This window comes from Phoenix dactylifera, chromosome 15 (assembly GCF_051530095.1).
Source record: "Phoenix dactylifera cultivar Ajwa chromosome 15, Ajwa_hap1_PhDact_Kaust_v1.1, whole genome shotgun sequence".
Lineage (NCBI taxonomy): Eukaryota > Viridiplantae > Streptophyta > Magnoliopsida > Arecales > Arecaceae > Phoenix > Phoenix dactylifera.
The window spans coordinates 4,012,611-4,034,825 of NC_143204.1; the positions used below are offsets into that span (position 1 = coordinate 4,012,611).

Below are 22,215 nucleotides of genomic sequence, written 5' to 3' on the forward strand. Positions count from 1 at the left end.
ATTCTTGCATGATTAGAAGTAAAGATCACCATTATCATTTGCTTGCTTTATGAGCTTTATATTCTATCAAATGAGTGTGTAGAATGGACTCCTATGTGCTTACTTTATTAAAGAAGATATATGTTAAATAACCACCATATTTGAAAACACTCATTACAAATATGATAAAGCAATATATGATTTGAAACAAGCATCAAAAGCGTGATATAAAAGCTTAAGCAACCTTTTCGACAGAAAGTAATAAATCTATGCATCAAAAGAAGAATTTGTGATATCTTACTTGCTCAAAGTATACATTGATGACATCATTCTTGGTTCTACTAATGGAGATTTATATGAAGATTTTACTAAGCTCATGCAAGGTGAGTTTGAAATATGTATGATGAATGAATTAACATTTTTTCTCAAACTCCAAATTAAAACAAACAAGAAAGGGGATCTTCATTGACCAAAGTTAGTCCACAAGACAACTCTTATAGAAGATTGGCATGAAGAAGGTATGTCTATGACCCCATCTTGTAGAATTTGAAAAGGATGAGCAAAGTAGATCTATTGTTTTAAAGCTGTATTGAAGCATGATAGAATAATTATTTTATCATACAGTTAGTAGACCAGATTGTATGATCATTGTGTGCCCTTGTGCAAGACTTCAATCTAACTTTAATGAATCACATTTTATTGATAACAAATAAATCATAATCTGAATTTTGATAGAAACAACCGTTTAAGATAAGTTGATTAAAACTTAGCTAACATGTCTTATTGATAATTATCTTAAGCAAATAGAATCTAAGCTAAATTGATTCTGCAAATAAAAAAAAAGAATTGATCTTGATAAATCTTCCTATTGCTTCACATGCTTGTCTTTGAACCATCTTGGTTAATGAAACTATCTCTTTAAGTTCAAGTGACATATGCTTGCTTATATTTAGGCAATCTCTTGAGTAAAATGACTCAACACTCAATTATTGTCATATCGTACGTTGAGTCATCTAGTTAAGAAATATATGGTATGAATGTTTTGTATCTTGAAGAAACTAATGATTTTCCTTCAAGAAAGAAAAGAATTTTGTTAATAATGCAGGATCTTTAAGCAAGAAAATGAGAGATTTCAACTTGAAGGAAACCTCCACATAAGATACAATAAACATTCACATGCAAACAAGAGAGAGGATCTTCTTCAGCCAAAAGTTCACACATAAGAAATCTAGTTTGGCTTGAAGAATATAGAATGAATAGGTAATTTTAGATACCTTTCTCATAAATTAATTGAGCAAAGTCAATAACTTAAATCTTATTATGGCATGATTATATTCTTTAATTATTAATTTTTGATATCATGTCTATGTGTGTATTGACTGACTTATACTTTTAGAAACTGTTTCATGGTTTGCCCAAACTAAATTATTTCTTTGCCTATATCATAACCATGAAATACACAAGTATATGCTTAAAATTTTGATGTAAAATAACTTGTGAGAAGTTATGAATACTTGAGCATAATGAAAATGTTGTTTGCATGATATACATCTATATGACACATAAGATTATTTCTTTATTCTGCTCTTTCATGTAAATTACTTGAGAATAACAAAAAGAGAGAGAGATAAAGAAAAGAAAATGGATATTATTCAAGAGAAGTAAAATCTAAGTAAAGGCAAATACTTCAATCTTGAGGAAAAGCAAAACAAGCATAATATATTTGGGACATTTGTGAGCATTCTTTTGGAAGGGATAAAATCCATAATTAATTACACTTAAACAGGGAGAGTTTGAAGTAAACATTTTAACCTTTCTATATTGCTCATCATAGGGATGGTGCCAATGGGGAGGCTAGTGGTAGTACCCGGCACTATTTGACCCAACTATTCGGTGTAGGGCATATTAGGGACGGCACAAGAGGGAGGCTAGTGGTAGTACCTCGTGCCCCTTCCCAACTCCACCGGATAGGGAGCAAATAGAGTATAGAGCATAAGAAAGTTAAAAATGAAAGACAAAGTAAATGAAAGTATATAAGAAGAATCAAGTCAAATTTTTAATCACTTGAAAACACACTTTAATGATGAAATCAGTGCAAAATTATATAGAGGGAGTTTATTTGAAAAGAATTGATTTTGATCCTTGACATTCTTTTTCTTATTATTTTAATGCATGACTTAACACATAATATATTTTGCATGTGGCATGATGTCTTGAATTATGGGTTCTCAATATTTTTGTAATGCCTCATACTTGGACAATTTGATTGAATGTTTGAAATACTACATAACATCTTGTGTTTGGTTTTATTGAAAAGAAATTTCAGATTTGTCGTTCACAATCATCGTTAAAATCTGAAAGTTAAATAAATTTGTAAAAAGGAGAAGAGAAGGATATCTCTATTTAGGCAAAATGAATTGAGTTTGTTTTATCTTTCAACTTGCTTAACTTTGGTATATAATGTGCTAATTCATACCAAAACTCACATCAAATACAAAGATTCTGAATATGCTCTTATATGTTTGAAATATAAGTTTTCAATCGTAATGATTTAAGATGAGCTATAATGTGGAAGATACATATCTCAAATTATGACCTTGAAAGGCTCTATTGAAAATCTTTATGAAATTCAGAATCTGATTTTGTATAAAAGCTTAAACTCATATGATTTCTAAATAAAATCTTAATATAAGAAAAATAGAATTAAAATTTTGATGCCTTGGTTGATTGCTCCGATACGCATCCGAAATATATCATTTCTTATCTTTAAAGTGTACTAATATTGGTCCAAATGATGTGTCTTTCGATGATTTTGATTGCAAACAAAAATTTCTAAATATATGATCTTATCTTGATATTAAAAAGATTTATTGTGTTTCATATATACATTGGTGAAAAACTATGATTAAGAAATTGAGTTCTATAAATATATATACCTCAATGATCATCTATATGTTTTTCTCTCCTACATTCTTAAAGACTTCCATCAGAATATATATATAGAGTGAATGATCTTAAAGCTAGAAATATTTCAGCTCACTCAAATGATTCTTAAAAGAAAGAAAATGTAAATATTTTTAAAAAAAAAAAAACTGAGCTTCAAATGAATCATTTTCTGATTAATATCTCTATACATTTTCTCTAAGATTAGGAGAAAGCATAACTTGTGCTTAAAAGATTAAAAAGAGTGATTGCTATAAATTTTGAATAATTCTTGATCACTCGACATTCTCAATATCATAGAATTTCAGTTTTATTCACGCTTGTCATTAAAATCTGAAATTCAACAAAAGAAAAGAATGATTGAAGAGGAATGCATCTTTTGAGGGGGAGCTTTAGATATCTTATCCTAAAGTTACTTTAATTTGATGCATACCTTGATTTTTATGGATTGATTTTGATGAACATCCTTATATTGCAATACATGGTTTAATTATAAGTTTATACCTTAAGATGAGTTCTATAAAGGTTGTCTTATCTCAAACCTTGAGTCTTATGAAAATAAGCTGAAACTTATAGAAAACATATTTTTGAGATTGACAATTTTATTGAACATTATCTACAAATTCTAAACTCTTAAAATGGAATGATCAATTAAGGGGGAGAAAGAAAATTTCAGAAGGAAAGATCTTATGGAACTTAATCGCATAAATCTATAATTAAAGGAGAGGGAAAGAATACTAAATGAAAAGTGATCCTAATACTCTCCAATATGTATCATCTGAAATTTAAATCTGAAAATCTTTATGATACACCTTGAGGCGTGTTATTTGGTTAGTATATCTCATGCATCACTCTTGAACCAAATTGCAAATCTTAAGAGCCTCTAATTTAATGAAAAAGGGGGAGAATAATGTGTTAAATTTTCTTGAGTATCTCTTAGAAAATCTATTTTTGAACTTCACTAATGAGTCCTAATTGGCTTGCTCTTTAGAACTTCAATTTTGTGCCAATTCATTATTTTATGTATCAAATTGTGCTTATTCTCTAAAGAAATAAAAGAAAGTCTTTAAAAGAGCTCTAAGATGTATCAAAAATTGCATGAATTCATATTTTGGTATTTGTGCCCCAATGCTCTTATTATCATAAAAGAACTTTGAAGTCATTAAGAATTAATGATCCAACAGGATGATATGTCTTTCAAATATATAAGTTTTGATCTTTTACTCTGAAAATCAATTGAATTGCTCTCCTATTGATAAAATACTTAATAGATTAGGCAAAAGGTCTTAAATGAACAAGCTTTCCCACTTATTATTGAAGAGAGGTCAGATTTCCATTCGTGCTTTCCTTGAATATCATTTGTGGTACTTCTTGAATTAACCTAAGGAAGATTCCACCTACACTTGATTAGAAAACTATCTGTGGTATCAAATTAGAAAATTTCTTGAAATCACATTCGATGTGTTCTGCTCTGGAATTATCTTAATTGGCTCTGATCTATGCTCATTAATCTTTTTCTAACATTATTGTCTTGAGTTATATGATTCATATTCTTGCAATAACTTGACATGCAAATCAGAGTACAATAAGAAAAAGAAATATCTGAGTATTCTTATCTTTGTGCTTAATGTTCCACTATCTTTTTGATGTTGTCAAAAAGGGGGAGAAATATCTAAGTATATGCTCATAATGCTTTGTATTTTATATTGAATACCAACTCAGCTTAAACTAAAATAGGTTGATTGTGTTAAGCTGATTAAATCTAAAGCATTATCATGAAGTATGTTTTAAATATTTATGTTTTCTACTTCATGCAACTTAGCTATGCATTAGTCCTAGAATACAATATATTTTATATTGCACATACTCCAAGTTTTGTCATCATCAAAAAGGGGGAGATTGTTGACCCTCTAATGGATTTTGATGAATACAAAACACTAGAGCATAATTCCCTTTATCTTAACAAGTTATTTGAGGATTTTAGTTGGTTAATTAAGAATATTGTTAAGAAATGTCTAGGCAAGTTCCCATGATTTTTAAGAACTTATTGAAGAATTTTTGAGATGAAAGAAAAAGTTCAGGGACAGCCGAGACGTCTCCGGGTTGTCTCCGAGACGTCTCTGGCACAAACAGGAAGAACTGGCACGTCTGGAGACGTCCCCGTAAAGCGCGGAGACGTCCCCGGAGCGCGGAGACGTCCCCTGAAAAAGCGGAGTCGACTCTCTCAGAGAATTCCAGAAGACTTGTTTTTCGGAGATATAACGGCGGAGACGTCCCCGTAAAGCGCGGAGACGTCTCCGAAGCGCGGAGTCGTCCCCGAAGAAGCGGAGTCGTCCCCATGCAAAAAGCGCAAACAAGCGGAGACGTCCCCGTAAAGCGCGGAGACGTCCCCGGAGCGCCTGGGACGCGACTAACAACTTTTTTAGGTTTGATTTGAATTTCAAACGTCTCTTTTTTTGTGTCTAACGGCTATATTTGCTTTTTGGGCTATAAAAGGGACCTCTTAAGTGCTTCTCAACATCTTCTTACCAACCCAATACAAGATCATTCAAGAGAGAAGAGAGAAAAAGAGGTTCAAGGGAGTTAGTGCATTCAAGTGAAGAAATCAAGCGCCTTCAAGTTTTCCAACAGATTTCGTGCTCAACTACTCTCTCCCGTTTGGCATTCAAAGCTCACATTCAAGCCAACGCGATCCACATCGGAAGAACCATCATCTCCCACGCTTCCAACGGCTAAAAGGGTTCTTGCGAGTTCTATTGTTTATATTGTTATATTTGCTTGTTTAAGAAACTTTGATTTGTTTTAAACCTTTATTCTAATATCTTGTAACTTGATTCAATCAAGGGATTGAATCAAGGGGTTAAGGTTTGTTGGTGAGCCAAAGGGAAAAACCAACGTTGTAAGGTTGTGGTTGGTGAGCCTTTGGGAAAACCAACCGGGTTGGATTGTGAGCCCGTGAAAACAATCGGTTGGTTCGAGTCGGTGAGCCTGTGAAAACCGACCGAGTTTGTTGTGATCTCGTAAAACAACAAGTTGGGTTGTGAGCTTGTAAAACAACCGGCTGTAATCTGTAGGATTATAGTGAAATTCCCAAGAGGTCTTGGGGAGTGGATGTAGGTGCTGGGGTGCACCGAACCACTATATGTTTGTTGTGTTTGTAATGCTTCTTGTCATTATCTAACTAACACACTTACTTACTTAGATAAATTGCTTGCTTAACTCTTATCCGCGCATCCTTTAGTTGCAAGCATATTCAATCAAGTCACGTTCTATACATCAAACTGTTGCTAAGTTTAACTTTCACTGTGCATCTGTACAACTTAGCATAATTAATCAAAAAGTTTCAAAAGCAATATAAAAGTTTTTAAAAGACCCAATTCACCCCCCCTCTTGGGTTGTATCTACTGGGCAACATGACCCAATTTAATTAAAAATTAAATTGTGGGTCATTTGGAATTTGGTTCTGTCTATGTTCAGCTAGCACTGAACATGAGGTACATGCTAAATTTCATGGATGAACAACTAATTATGTCTGTATTTCGGGTCAATCAAGTTTTAATTAATATAATTGAACTTGATCAGGACTCAATTGTTGAGATTGGATTTGATTGGGTCTAAATTAGTGTAATTGGGCTCGATCATGATTTAATTGGGATTTAATTTCGTATTTGTTCTGATCTAAGTCGGACTTGGATCGAGCCGAAACTGGACCTAATTGTATCTCTCATGAGTCGGACTCATGTGGAATTTTTTCGGGTCAAAAATCATTCAAATGGGCTGTCAATTTGGTTTAGAACCAAATAGGCTTGCTTTATTTCAAAATGGGCTAACCCATTTCCTATTTGACTAATCTCATTTAAATGGTTACCACTGACTTGTTTTTAAACTCCCATGGACCCGTGGACCACTCCCCCTCATGGACCCTTAAGGATTTTTTTGTGAACCGTGATGGAGAAAAGCTTGGGAGGAGAAAACAGAGCCTTCTTCCTCCCGGCTTCGTCTCCACACCGTGCCACCATCTGGCCTCCGGCCACTCTGCCATCTAGACCGGAATGTCCGGTTTTGAACCGGCTACATTCTGGTTAAATTTGATTTTTGAAATCCGGCTGTTATCGGATGGATTTACTGTTTTTTCCCCACGTTTGTTTTTGAAACGAACGTTATGAATTTATAACATATGGATTCGTAAAGACAGTCATTACTCCTCTTAAATCCTCTCTACGTTGGCCTATAGATAGACTAACGTTTTCCTCTTGTATATAGAACGAATCAGAGAGAAAAAGGTGTGAATCTGTCCGTGAAATTTTGAGAAGAAACTTCACAGACAGAGGCGGCTTTGGTGGGATTTTTCTAAAGGAGAAGAGGAAGAGAGAAGAAGTGGTCCTTCTCTCTCAATCTTCTCCCAGTGGCAAGCATTTAGATCCGGCTTTCTAGTCTCCTCTCTTCTCTCTGCGATCAGTCCAAAATTGAAGCTCTCGGGTTGGAAACGGGAGAGAAGGAAGAAGAAGAAGGAGAAGAAAAGAAAAGTGTTTCTTCTAGGGTCCTTTTTGCAAAAAAGTGGTTTTACAAAATACAGATATCGTCCAACCTTCCTACGAAGCTTGACGTGCGTGCGAAGTAGAGGGCTTGCAGATCCAGGCCTTGCAGAGCTACCTTCAGGGATCTAGATCCAGATCCAGATTCAAATTACCTCGACCAATTTCCGCTATGGGCTTGAGGTAATTTTACATAAAAGTTAAATTTAATATTTATAATTGTTATAAATAAAATAAAAAAAATTAAAACTGATTTTTCATGCCTGGCGTTCGATTTTATCGAACAACTCGGAAATTTTTTCCTTCACTAGCAAGGGCTTTAAAAATTCTATTGCAAAAATGTTTTCCCCCATCACTAATGATAGCACGAGGGGTGCCAAAGCGAGCGAAGACAGACTCCTTAAGAAACTTGATCACTACTTTGTGATCATTGGTCTTACACACGATAGCCTTAATCTATTTAGACACATAGTCAACAGCTAGGAGTATGTACTGGTGCCCAAATGACATAGGAAAAGGACCCATAAAATCAGTACCCCAAACATCAAAGATTTCTACAATTAAGATCGGGTTTAGGGGCATCTCATTTTTTCTTGAAATTTTTTCTAGTCTTTGACATCGGTCACATGCTTTACAATAGTCATGCGCATCTCGAAAAAGTGTGGGCCAATAAAATCCACACTGCAAAACTTTTGCAGCAGTTTTCTTCCAACTAAAATGACCACCACAAGCGTGGTCATGACAAAAGAAAAGGACATTCCTTTGATCGTGTTCAGGGATGCATCGTCTGATGATTTGATCAGGATAGTATTTGAACAAGTATGGTTCATCCCAAAAATACCATTTTACACGAGCTAGGAAGCGGAATTTCTCTTGTTTGGTCCATGAACTGGGCATTCGTTCAGTAACTAGATAGTTGACTACATCAGCATACCATGGAACATTGGTATGGGAAATCATCATTAATTGTTCATCAGGGAAGGTCTCGGACACAGGCATGGATTCTCCAGATGATTCAACAATTAATCTGGACAGGTGGTCAGCTACAACATTTTCAGATCCCTTTTTATCTCGTATTTTAAGATCAAATTCTTGAAGCAATAGGATCCAACTAATGAGTCTTGCCTTGGTATCCTTCTTTGTGAGAAGGTACTTAAGGGCGGCATGATCAGAATAAATTAGGACCTTGGATCCAATTAGATAGGGACGAAATTTGTCAAGAGCAAAGACAACAGCCAACAACTCTTTTTCAGTTGTAGAATAGTTAAGTTGGGCGTCATTCAGAGTTTTGCTCGCATAATGAATCACATGGGGAAGCTTCCCCACTCGCTGACCTAGGACGGCACCTATTGCATAATCAGATGCATCACACATAATTTCAAATGGCAGATTTCAATCAGAGGACCTTATGATGGGTGCTGAGGTTAGTTCATACTTCAGTCTTTCGAAAGCAGTTATACAAATCGGCGAAAAATTAAAAATAGCATCTTTCGCCAACAGATCGCATAAGGGTTTCGACAATTTACTGAAATCCTTGATAAAGCGGCGGTAAAAATCCGCATGCCCTAAAAAGGATCTGACTTTCCTAACAGTTTTGGGAGGTGGTAACTTGGCAATTAATTCTACTTTGGCTTTATCCACCTCGATTCTTGATCGGTTCTTTCAATTTTGAAAATAAACCACGCAATAGCACGTATCCTGTAGGATGGTGATTACGGGTGTCGGTCCACAGGGATTGAAGAATAAGTTATTTTTTTTTAAAAATAAATCAAGAAGAACGATTTGCTAACTTGATTTAACTAAATTAAACTATGAGTACGAATTTGAATTTATCAGAGTAAATAGATCTAGGGTTTGGAATCCACCACATAGCATTGCATCAAGGACTGTGTTCTTAATTTTTGTCTTTTGGAGAGGCATGCAATTTGGCTACAAGCCTTTTAAAATAAAATCATAAGGAGTGTTAGGAAGATCCATCTTCGGTATAGCATGAAGTGTCTACCTAAGTATGCTAATCTAGGGTGCAGCACACCTCATCTTCCTAGGCATGAATCATCTTAGACTACTTTAGCAAACATGAATAGTAAATGGCATGCTCGAAGGTTAAACATCATAAAAGAAATATTTCATTGAAGATAAGAATTTAAACAAGCTCCAAAATAATTAAAAAAAGTAAGAACTACAATGCCCTGATACATTGCTAGGGCTTCATCCAGCCCTAGATTGGACGTTTAGCTGAGTATGGCTTCCGGACGACCTCCCATCTTCAAGTGAAAGTCTTCCCCTCTCATTCTTCCTAAAATATCACAAAATATTCTCTTCCCCCCCCCTCTCCTTTCTTTTTTTATTTCTTTTCTCTCGTTCTTCCTTTCACCGAAACAGGGTCTCCCCTGTTTCTTTCGAACCCCGCTCCCTCCTCCGTTGCTGATGGCCACTCTCCTCCTTATATAGTCGTTCGGGATGCTCATTCGAGAAGGGAGAAGAGATAACGGGCTGCTGATTTCGGGGCGTGATGCTGGAGGGCGGATCACGGACGAAGAGGAAGAATGGCTGGATCTCGAGAGGTTGATGTGATCCGTGGAGCGCCGGATTGATTGTAGATGGCCGGATCAAGGGAGCTGGCTGCTGGATCGACGAGAGGTTGATGTGCGGACGGAAGAAGGTGAGATGGCCGCAGGATCGGGTTGTCCGGGATGCTAGCCAAAGAAGAAACGGACGCGTGAGGAAATCCGGAACGACTCTCACGGCTTTGCTGGGGTGCTAGAGTTCCGGGAGGGGGATCCGGGTGCATCATGAAGAATGGAAGAGGCTGAAATGCCGGGATCTTGGATGCATCACGGAGAGAATAGAAGCGGAGGATCGTGCGCGGGAGGTGTTGCTATTATTCTGCTGCTGTGAACGCGCTGGGACGAGCGGACGGTCTGGAATGCTGGCTCCACGCACGGTGATTGCGGAGGAGCTGGTCGCCGGCTGCACCGCGTGGAGGATCTGCATCGCTGGAGGAATGGAATCAATGGCTGGCTGATTTGGGAAGAGCTCCCTGTTTCGGCGCTGTGAAATAAAGAGTGGAACGTTAGGTTGGATGGTTGCTGATCTGGGAAGGGTTTTGTTTTGGGCGCAAGGAAAAAAATGTGGATTTGAGCCTGGGAGTTTTGATAGACACCGGGGGGGGGGGGGGGTGGATCGCATGAGGATTCACCTGGGAAGCTTGGATTAGTGGTCGCGGGAAAGGAATAAGATTGGTTGGGAATTGGCTTTGGATTTGAGGTAGGTCATGATGGTTGACTTATCCTTGAGCCCATTGTCATTTAAATTTAATTCTTGCTAAGCTGCTTCAGATCAAACTCGACCAGACAAGACTAAAAACAGGACCGTGACCTATTAAAAAGGGTTAATCAAACCTTTTCCCCATACAAAATTAATTATAACTTTCGATCGAATCAGGACTAAAACCCATTTAATTATAACCTTAGCTTGATTACAACTCCATCAGATTACCAAATCGGGTCAACACAATCTCCTCCTTATATGTTTTCCTGTAGTTTTCATGAAAGATTGCAACCAAGAGAGAAACAAGTTCAGAGTCTGGTTTAAGAAAAGAATTATTTACTTCTTACTATGTTTTAAATTTATTTTAATGATTATTCAGTTTCATGGTAAAATACATATTTATCAGTTTAAGAACATTGATTAGTGCTGTGGAAAGATATTAAATTATAGATTAATCAGCACTTATCACACCCCCAAACCTATGTTTTGCTAGTCCTCGAGCAAAATAAAACTAGAAAAGAAGAATTCTAACTCACTTTCGCAGGCATCGCGGTTACATTTACCATATGTAACAAGGTTTTAAACTCCTAGGTTATCCTAGTGGACGAGTTATAGTCTCGTGAGGGTTTTCAGTGAAGATACCCACAAACTTCAATAAATCATTTATTATTATTATTATTATTATTATTATTATTATTATTATTATTATTATTTTTAGATCGATTGATCTATGAAGTGAAAATCAAATTCCAAATGCATACTAGTAAAGAATTTCAAAAACTCTTTTTTTTTATTATTATTAAAATCTAATTTAAGATATATAAATGATAAGAATTTCAAAACACACACGGTTTTATTTACTAAGTCAGCCCAAATTCTAGGTCAAAATGCAATTCAAGTTGAGGTCATTAAGTTTCCGTTAGGGAGTTGTAAGACTTATTTATACTGGAGTGCTCGGTGAAATCTGGACCGTACACAAGCTAAGGGTTCGGATCTCCAAAATATTGCAAAGACTAGTAGTTTCCAAGGATTGGTCGAAGAGACCTACTCACTGATTCAAAATCATCTTATCTGCAGAATTTCGAGAGTTGTGGAAGTTTACTTTAGTACCTCACAGGCTTTATCTGTAATATTCCAGTTTACTCGAATTTCTACAACGACGGCTTTCACACTATTGTCTTTTACAAGGTCAATACAAAGTTTTTTTTATATAATAAAAGATGTATAAATTGTGCACTTTTACTCTTGTGGTGATTTCTCCGTGTAACGAGTAATCAGTCGACAACTCTCACACCAGTTGGCACAAGGTGTCGGGCATCAAGACTCCCCTACAGACTTATGCTCAGAGTCCTCATCACAAGCCCACCTGACCTTTGACAATAGGTAGCCCTTTTCGATGTTCCTGACTAAATCCTTTTTATTGATGACTTTTTTTTTTGAATTAGATAAGTATGATTCATCAGGGTCCAAGGTTGCTACTATACTATCAACATATTGTCGAGCCTAGACCTTAGAAGGGTCAGCCAGTGTGTAGTGAAATTTCAAAGTATTAATTAGCTTACAACTTCCTAAGAGAGACTTAATAAAAAGAACTTAAATTTATATTACTTCCGACTAGTCATTGGGCTTTTTAGATTTTATATACCTTGTGTATTTATCATTCTCGCATTCATGTATAGAAATTAGGTTTTTAAAAACAAAAACTTTTTTTATTTAAAATTTAATTATTATTATTATTATTTATTATTATTATTTTATAAAAAATAAAAATGAACACACATTTTTTTCTTATTTTTTTTTTTGGATGAAAATCAAGATGAATACCCCCAAACCTAAACCTAACATTGTCCTCAATGTTAAAAAAAATCTAAGAGAATTGGGTTGCCTCCCAACAAACGCTAAGTTTATTATCTTCAGCCAGACACAGTGAGCTAGTTTTTGCATCTCCTTCTATGAGTTCATCTATTTTGTCTATCATAAAACACTCAACTTTCCTCGCGAGTTGGTCGTCCGCATTGAACACATTTAATTTTACCTTCATGTTCCCAAATGATATGTTCATTACCCCTGTTCTACAATTGATGCATGTATTGGCTGTTGCTAAAAAGGGCCGCCCAAGGATCATGGGAATTTGTTTCTTAGGATTAGGTTCATGTTCTATATCAAGGACAATGAAATCTATTGGAAAATAGAATTTGTCTACCTTGACAAGAACATCTTTAATTATCCCACGTAGTGTTTTTACAGATCGATCAGCCAATTGAAGGGATACCGAGGTTGGTTTTAACTCACCTAACCCAAGTTACTCATAAACTGAATAAGGTAAAAGGTTGACACTTGCCCCTAGATCTAAGAGTGCTCGATCAATGAAATTACTTCCTAAGACACAGGAGATGGTGGGAGCACCAGGATCTTTGAATTTCGGAGGGATGTTGTGTTGGAGAATAGAACTCACTTGCTCAGTTAGGAAGACCTTTCTAGGCACATGTGTCCTAGATTTTCGCTTTTGGGTACAAAGGTCTTTGAGAAATTTAGCATAGGAGGGAACTTGTTTAATAGCATCAAGAAGCAGAAGGTTGATTTTCACTTGTTTGAAAGCCTCCATCATTTCCTCTAGTGAAGTTCCCTTTCTGTCAAAGGGAGAGGGTGAATTAAGAGCTTCAGGAAATGGGGCCATTGGGATGTGACTTTTGGCAGAAGGTGGACTAGCTGAGGAAGAAGAAGGTTTTAGATTTTTATTTGACACATGTCTATCCTCTTCTTCATCTTCCTTATTGTTATCTTTCCCAATCTTATTGTCTACTACACATCCACTCCTTAGGGTAGTCAAAGCATTGGCTTGTTCATGATGAATTGCATTTAGTTGATTTTCTTGAGCTATGTATTGTCCCCTAGGATTACTTAATGGTTGGCTTGGAAGCTTTCCTTCCTCTCGCTTGTTCAGTACATTAGCTAGTTGCCCCATTTGGGATTCTAGCTTGGCGATGGATTGCGTGTGAGAGTGCACCAATTGTGTAATGGTTTCCAAACCTTGAAGGGCGTTCAACGCTTTCTCCTCAAAGGCTGTGTTTCTTTGGGGTGGAGGAGGAGTGTGTTGAAATTGAATCGAGGGACGGTAGGGATGAATATTTTGTGGGGTTTGAAAATTCTGAGGATTTTGAAAATTTTGGGAATAGGGTTGGGCTGTATTCGAAGCTTGCTGCTTCCAAGAAAAATTTGGATGATTTCGCCATCCCGGGTTATATGTATTGAAAAATGGGTCATTACCCGGTCTAGGCTGTGTTTGAGCAGCATTGATGTGTTCTTGCACGAGTTCGGAGAATTGGGGTGCTGAAGGGCACTCATGAATAGGGTGGGATGGGCTAGAATAGATAGTACACACTTGTGCTTGGGAAGAGTTAATGTAATGCCCACCTATCATCAGTTGGTCAATCTTATGGGACAATGCATCTACCTTGCTAGACAGGTCCATAGAATGACTTATTTCACAAATGGTCCATTTTTTTGAGAACTCAGGGGTGCTTGACGAGAACAAGAAGCATGGTGGTGGGAGTTTTCATTTAGATTTTCAAATAATTGCCATGCTTCATGCTCATTTTGAAGCATGAATGTCCTTCCGCATGCGGCATCAATCATCTGACGGTTTCGTTCAGTCAATCTGTCATAGAAACATTGCACTAGCTGTCATTTAGGTATTTGATGATGTGGGCATTTATGGATTAGGTCCCGAAATCTCTCCCAAGTTTCATGAAATTCTTCTCCCTTAATTTGGGAGAAGCTTGTGATGGCACGTCTAAACTGGTTTGTTCTTCCTATGGGAAAGTATTTTTTTAGGAATTCTTGTTGCATTTGATCCCAAGAACGAATCGAGTTGGCTTCTAAAGAATTCAGCCATTGTTTGGCTCTATCTTTAAGGGAGAAGGGGAATAATCTAAGTTTCAAAGCATCATCAGTGAAATTCTGAATCTTGACAGTGGTTCAAATCTCAAGAAATTCATCTAAGTGTATATGGGTCTTTGTTGGTGAGCCCATAAAAAGATGGGAGCATTTGGATCACACTAGACTTTATTTCATATTGTACAGCTGCTACTTCAGGTAATCGAATGCAAGATGAGGAAGTGTAAATGGTGGAAGTAAAGTACTCCCTCAGGGGTTTGGGTTGTTCTTCAGCCATCTCAGGAGGTGGGGATGATTCTATTGTTTTGATCTTAGCTCGAATATTTCTAAGGGTCCGTTCTATTTCAGGGTCAAAAGGTAATAGGTCACGTACTCTAGAATGACTCCCTTGCATACACTAGTACTTGATCAGTCAAGCATGCAATAAAAGAAAAACACATCAATCCTTGTATTTGTCCTAAAATCACTAGACAGCTCCTAACTGGTTTGAAGAGGGCACCTAAGCCTCCAATCCGGTCTAATGAACCGAGTTGACCAGGTAAGCTCCCAGGTAAGTGGAGGGGTCACGATGCGTTCGCAAAGGTCCCACTTAAAACCCACCTGCCTCAAACAGATGAACTGTCTCCCTTATAGGACAAAGCTTGCCTAGACATCAACTAAGCCACAGAGCGAAATTGGTGCAACTTTCGGTGATCTTCGTCCTATTGAGCTCGAATGTCCTTAGGAGCCAACGTCTAATTGATTTTAATTAAAGTGATACTATATGAGATTGAGTTCACCTAAGTTGGGCAAGAGTCCGGTGATGAAATCCGGCTCTTATCTTGTTGGGGTGATTGCCCTTACTAAGTGCAGATTAATTGGTGTATGTGTATCAGGCATGCATTCACAATTTTGCTAAAATTAAAATTAAACAATCACCACAAAATGTTAAGCTAATAATCAATTTAAACAAGAAAGGTTTAGAGGTTACCAAAGAGAATTTCTCCAGCAATTTTAATTTTTTTAAGGCAAACCTCTATAGCATTCCTTTTCCAGCACTTCTCTTTTTGATCATCCCAGATTTTTTTGCTCGATTTCTGATCAAATAATATAAAAAGAAAAATTAAAAATTAGTAAGAGAGAAAAAAGAAGATAAGAAAAGTAACAACAATAGAAAATATTTTTATTTTAGATATATATATATATTAAAAAAAGTTTTTTTTATATGAAAGGAAAAATAACTATGCTAGCAATCTCCGGCAACGACGCCAAAAATTGATCGGTTCTTTCAATTTTGAAAATAAACCACGCAATAGCACATGTCCTGTAGGATATTGATTACGGGTGTCGGTCCACAGGGATTGAAGAATAAGTTATTTTTCTTTTAAAAATAAATCAAGAAGAAGGATTTGCTAACTTGATTTAACTAAATTAAACTATGAGTACGAATTGGAATTTATCAGAGTAAATAGATCTAGGGTTTGGAATCCACCACATAGCATTGCATCAAGGACTGTGTTCTTAATTTTTGTCTTTTGGAGAGGCATGCAATTTGGCTACAAGCCTTTTAAAATAAAATCATAAAGAGTGTTAGGAAGATCTATCTTCGGTATAGCATGAAGTGTCTACCTAAGTATGCTAATCTAGGGTGCAGCACACCTCATCTTCCTAGGCATGAATCATCTTAGACTACTTTCGCAAACATGAATAGTAAATGGCATGCTCAAGGTTTAAACATCATAAAAGAAATATTTCATTGAAGATAAGAATTTAAACAAGCTCCAAAATAATAAAAAAAAATAAGAACTACAATGCCCTGATACATTGCTAGGGCTTCATCCAGCCCTAAATTGGACGTTTAGCTGAGCATGGCTTCCGGACAACCTCCCATCTTCAAGTGAAAGTCTTCCCCTCTCATTCTTTCCAAAATATCACAAAGTATTCTCTTCCCCCCCTCCTTTCTTTTTTTATTTCTTTTCTCTCGTTCTTCCTTTCACTGAAGCAGGGTCTCCCCTGTTTCTTTCGAACCCCGCTCCCTCCTCCGTTGCCGATGGCCACTCTCCTCCTTATATAGTCGTCCAGGATGCTCATTCGGGAAGGGAGAAGAGATAACAGGCTGCTGATTCCGGGGTGTGATGCTGGAGGGCAGATCACGGATGAAGAGGAAGAATGGCTGGATCTCGGGAGGTTGATGTGATCCATGGAGTGCCGGATTGATTGTAGATGGCCGGATCAAGGGAGCTGGCTGCTGGATCGACGGGAGGTTGATGTGCGGACGGAAGAAGGTGAGATGGCCGCAGGATCGGGTCGTCCGGGATGCTAGCCAAAGAAGAAACGGACGCGTGAGGAAATCCGGAACGACTCTCACGGCTTTACTGGGGTGCTGGAGTTTCGGGAGGGGGATCCGGGTGCGTCATGGAGAACGGAAGAGGCTGAAATGCCGGGATCTTGGATGCATCACGGAGAGAATAGAAGCGGAGGATCGTGCGCGGGAGGTGTTGCTATTATTCTGCTGCTGTGAACGCGCTGGGACGAGCGGACGGTCTGGGATGCTGGCTGCATGCACGGTGATCGCGGAGGAGCTGGTCGCCGGCTGCACCGCGTGGAGGATCTGCATTGCTGGAGGAATGGAATCAATGGCTGGCCGATTTGGGAAGAGCTCCCTATTTCGGCGCTGTGAAATAAAGAGTGAAACGTTAGGTTGGATGGTTGCTGATCTGGGAAGGGTTTTGTTTTGGGTGCAAGGAAAAAAAATGTGGATTTGAGCCTGGGAGTTTTGATAGACACGGGGGGGGGGGGGGGGGGGGGGGGGTGATGGATCGCATGAGGATTCACCTGGGAAGCTTGGATTAGTGGTCGCGGGAAAGGAATAGGATTGGTTGGGAATTAGCTTTGGATTTGAGGTGGGTCATGATGGCTGACTTGTCCTTGAGCCCATTGTCATTTAAATTTAATTCTTGCTAAGCTGCTTCAGATCGAACTCGACCAGACAAGACTAAAAATAGGACCGTGACCTAATAAAAAGGGTTAATCAAACATTTTCCCCATACAAAATTAATTATAACTTTCGATCGAATCAGGACCAAAACCCATTTAATTATAACCTTAGCTTGATTGCAACTCCATCAGGTTACCAAACCGGATCAACACAATCTCCTCCTTATATGTTTTCCTGTAGTTTTCATGAAAGATTGCAACCAAGAGAGAAATAAGTTCAGAGTCTGGTTTAAGAAAAGAATTATTTACTTCTTACTATGTTTTAAATTTATTTTAATGATTATTCAGTTTCATGGTAAAATACATATTTATCAGTTTAAGAACATTGATTAGGGCTGTGGAAAGATATTAAATTATAGATTAATCAGCACTTATCAATTCCCCTTTGTGACACAATGTGTCCCAAAACAATACCTGATTGGACCATAAAATGACATTTTGTCCAGTTAAGAACTAAATTTTTCTCTTTACATCGTTCTACAACAAGGGTCAAGTGATGGAGAGATTCATTAAAATTAGATCCGAATACAGAAAAGTCATCCATAACAACTTCTAAAAATTTCTCTACCATGTCGGAGAAAATGCTCATCATACACCGTTGGAATGTAGCCGGTGCATTACATAACCCAAAAGGCATACGACGATAGGCAAAAGTGCCATAAGGACAGATGAATGTGGTTTTCTTTTGATCCTCACGTGCAATTGGAACTTGGTTATATCCAGAATAACCATCAAGAAAATGGTAATGAGAGTGGCCAGTTAGACATTCTAACATTTGGTCAATGAAGGGTAGTGGGAAGTGGTCTTTCCTAGTCATGGCGTTCAGCTTTCTGTAGTCGATGCACACTCGCCATCCAGTTTGGATTCGAGTTAAGATTAACTCATTTTGGTCATTTTTGATCATAGTAATTCCAGATTTCTTGGGCACGACTTGAGCTAGGCTCACCCACTGGTTATCAGAAATAGGATATATAATCCCTACATCTAAGAGTTTAATGATTTTAGCTAGAACCACATCCTTCATGACTGGGTTAAGTCACCTTTGTGGTTCTCTAGAGGTTTTTGCATCCTCTTGTAGATGAATTTTATGTGGGACCATAGAAGGGCTAATCCCCTTAATATCAGCTATAGACCAGCCGATCGCTTCTTGATTTTTCTGAAGGATATTTAACAACTTCTCTTCCTGTTCTTTAGTTAAATTTGATGCAATAATAACAGGTAAGGTGTTGTTGTCCCCTAGAAATGCATATTTTAGGTTTTCAGGCAGATCTTTAAGTTCAAGCTAGGGAGGTTTGACACTTGAAGGTACTAGATGAGATTCAGGTATAGGTAATGATTCAAATTTAGTAGCCCATCTGCTAGTATCCATTACAGGAATGGAATCTAGCAATGCATTAACCTCCTGATTCGTCTCTCCTTCCTCAAAATCTTAACTGAATTGGGCCAAACATTTTTTTAGTGGATCAGAATAACTTGATTCCTCGAAGGACTTGCTAATTATGTTTTCAATCATGTGAATTTCTTCTAAATCGTCCATCTCAGATGGTTGATTACTACTGTGAAAGACATTGAGTTGGACGGTCAAGTTTCCAAATGCTAAGGTCGTTATCCCATTTCAGCAACTGATCACAACATTTGAAGTGGCCAAAAATGGTCTACCAAGGATTATCGGGATGTGACTACCTGAATTTTTCACTGGTTCAGTTTTGAGGACTACAAAATCCACAGGATAGTAAAACTCATTTACCTTTATAATTACATCCTCTACAATTCCCTTAGGATACTTCACAGTCCTATCAGCTAATGACAAAGTAATGTTTGTGGGTTTTAATTCTCCCAAACCTAGTTCGGTGTAGACAGAATAGGGTAATAGGTTTACACTTGCTCCTAAGTCTAATAGGGCTCTCCGAATGATGGTTTTTCCTATTTTAATTTCAATAGTGGAGCAACCAGGGTCTTTGTATTTTGGGGCAATCTATTGTTGAATAAGAGATGAGGCTTGTGCCGCCATCACAGCTTGCCTAGGAATACTGGTTTTTCTTTTCACCGTGGTTAGGTCTTTTAAGAATTTTGTATAGGAGGGGATCTGTCTGATGGCATCTAGAAAGGGTAAATTTATTTGGACATTTTTAAAGACTTCCATGATTTCATCGTACTGAGATTTTTTTTTTGAGTCTTGTAGTCTACTAGGAAAGGGAGCCTTGGGTGTGTACGTCTCTATTGGTTTCTCCTCTATTCCTTGTGTTCCCTGTTCTTATGCCTTTTTTTGGGTGGGGTTTGGTTCATGCTTTTCTTCTTTTTTTTGCACAGGAAGTTGGACTTTGTTGTCCACTTGCTTGCCAGACCGTAAGGTGGTAATTGCCTGAACTTCATGTGTTGAGTTTGCATTCGAATCAATCTGAAACTGGCCTCTGGGCCCTTGATTCTGTTGCCTACTAGGGTTAGGCACTAGCTGACTGGGTAATTCACCTCTCTTCCTATCCCCTAGAGAGTTAGCTATTTGGCTCAGACTAACCTCAAGTTTTGCAATCGCTTGCGCATGGAATTGGTTAGTCTGGGTTTGAGCCATGTTGGTCTGTTGTTGCTGTTGGATGAAGTCTTGTTGCTGCTTCATCATGTTAGCCATCATGGCTTCCAATGATGTAGTTTGCTGAGGGATAGGGGCACTATAAGTAAGAATAGGTGGAGCCAATGATTGGTTTATTTGTGATGGACCTATCCTGGAAAAATTCTTCTGAAAACCTGGTGGACCACCTTGATGCTGAATAGGTTCATTTTGCTTGTATGAGAAATTTGGGTGGAACCTATTATTAGGGTGGTAGACTGGGCTGAATGAATTGGGAGTGGGCTTTTTGAAGGCACTATATGAGTTTAGAGCATTTGCCTGCTCAGCCTTAATGTTGGGTAAACTAGGACAACACTCCACTAGATGCTCAGAACTGTTACACAAGATACATAAACTATGTGACTCGTGATCCACTTTCATGATGGGATTTAACTCTTTATATGAACTCGAGCTAGTGGAAACAGTGAAAGCATCAAATTTTTTGCTTAAGTTGTTCATTCCAGTCACCAGATTGGACATGACATTTTTGAGTTCTGGGTCTGCTTTCATTTCATAATTGCCTGGTTTTCTAGATCCGAACTCATCTCTATTTACTTCCTCACCATAGCTACTCCAATTTTGGGCATTTTCAGCTAAGTCAACAAGAAATTAATAGGCTTGATCTGGGGTTTGGTTCATGAACCTACCCTTATGCATGGACTCAATCATGTTTCTATGTGCCGGAGTTAGTCCTTTATAAAAGAAGTGGACCAGATCGGCCTTATCAAGCCCATGGTGCGGGCACTTGACCAAAAGATCATGGAATCTTTCCCAAAGTTGGAAAAATTCCTCCTCAGATTTTCTCTAAAAGTTCTTATGGCATCTTTAATTTTTTCAGTCTTTACCATGGGATAGAATTTAGCCATGAACTTCCTAGACAGTTGTTGCCCAGATAGACAACCCAAGAGGGGGGGTGAATTGGGTTTTAAAATAATTTAGATAATTTAAAACGTTATGGATGATTAATTAAAAACTATTGCAAGTTATTTAATTAATTACTATGTGCTGTGAGTAATATGAAATGAGAAGAAGGAGAGACAATCAATCACAAACACAAGTTTTATAGTGGTTCGGAGCTAACCCTTGCTCCTACGTCCACTCCCCAAGTCTCACTTGGGAATTCACTATAATCCCCTTGGATTACAGCCGGTTGTTTTCCAAGCTCACAACCAAACTTGTTGTTTTACGAGCTCACAACGAACTCGGTCGGTTTTCCCAGGCTCACCGACTAGAACCACCCCCGATTGTTTTTCCGGGATCACAATCGAACCCTTACACACGCTGGTTTTAACTCGGCTCACCAACCAACCTCAATCCCCTTGATTCAATCCCCGATTGAACCAAGTAAATACAAGTTGTAGAAAGAAAACAGAAAATGAGCTTCTCAAAAAGCAGATGAAAACAATATGAACAATAAATGAAGTTAAGAAGCCTCAAACGCTTTTAGATTGGAGATGAGGAATGGCTTCTTAAACTTCTGGTCTCCTCTTGAAAGAGTAGTCGACTTGAATGCAGGAGAAGGAGGCTTTAATTGCTGGGAAGATGTAGTTGGAAGCAGTAAATGCAGATCTTCCTCTTTTTCGTTGAAGAGCACGTTGCAGAGCTTGAATGCTTGATTAGTTGGAGTGAAATAGTTGTTCTCTTTCTTGCTACAGTCCTCTGTGGCTATTTAAGCCAACCCCCACGGAAACTAGCCGTTAGAGTGCTTTTTCTGCCCATTCTGAACACTCTGCGCGGCCTGACAATATGACCGTTGGTGGGTTGGAGTCGACTCGCGCGATCAGGAGTCGACTCGGCTGTAGCGGGAGTCGACTCAAGCTTTTCCGGAGTCGACTCGGCAACTGTTCCAAATTTGAATTAAAGTTGCCTTCACGACTGGGAGTCGACTCGTCTTGACCTGGAGTCGACTCGTCAACTTCTGGAGCTGACTTGGCAATTTTGGAGTCGGCTCATCCACTGAAGTCCGTGGATCCAATTTTGAATTTTGTCCACTCGAGTCGACTCGACTGT

The 22,215-nt window shown here is 38.0% G+C and overlaps 1 non-coding gene across 1 annotated transcript; it reads left to right on the forward strand.

Annotated features, from left to right (window-relative positions):
* The first annotated feature begins 14,421 nt into the window (after window positions 1-14,421).
* LOC113461577 (small nucleolar RNA R71) lies at window positions 14,422-14,527 on the forward strand. The gene has a single exon (XR_003383855.3). It is a non-coding gene; the product is annotated as a small nucleolar RNA R71 (small nucleolar RNA).
* The last annotated feature ends 7,688 nt before the right edge of the window (window positions 14,528-22,215 follow it).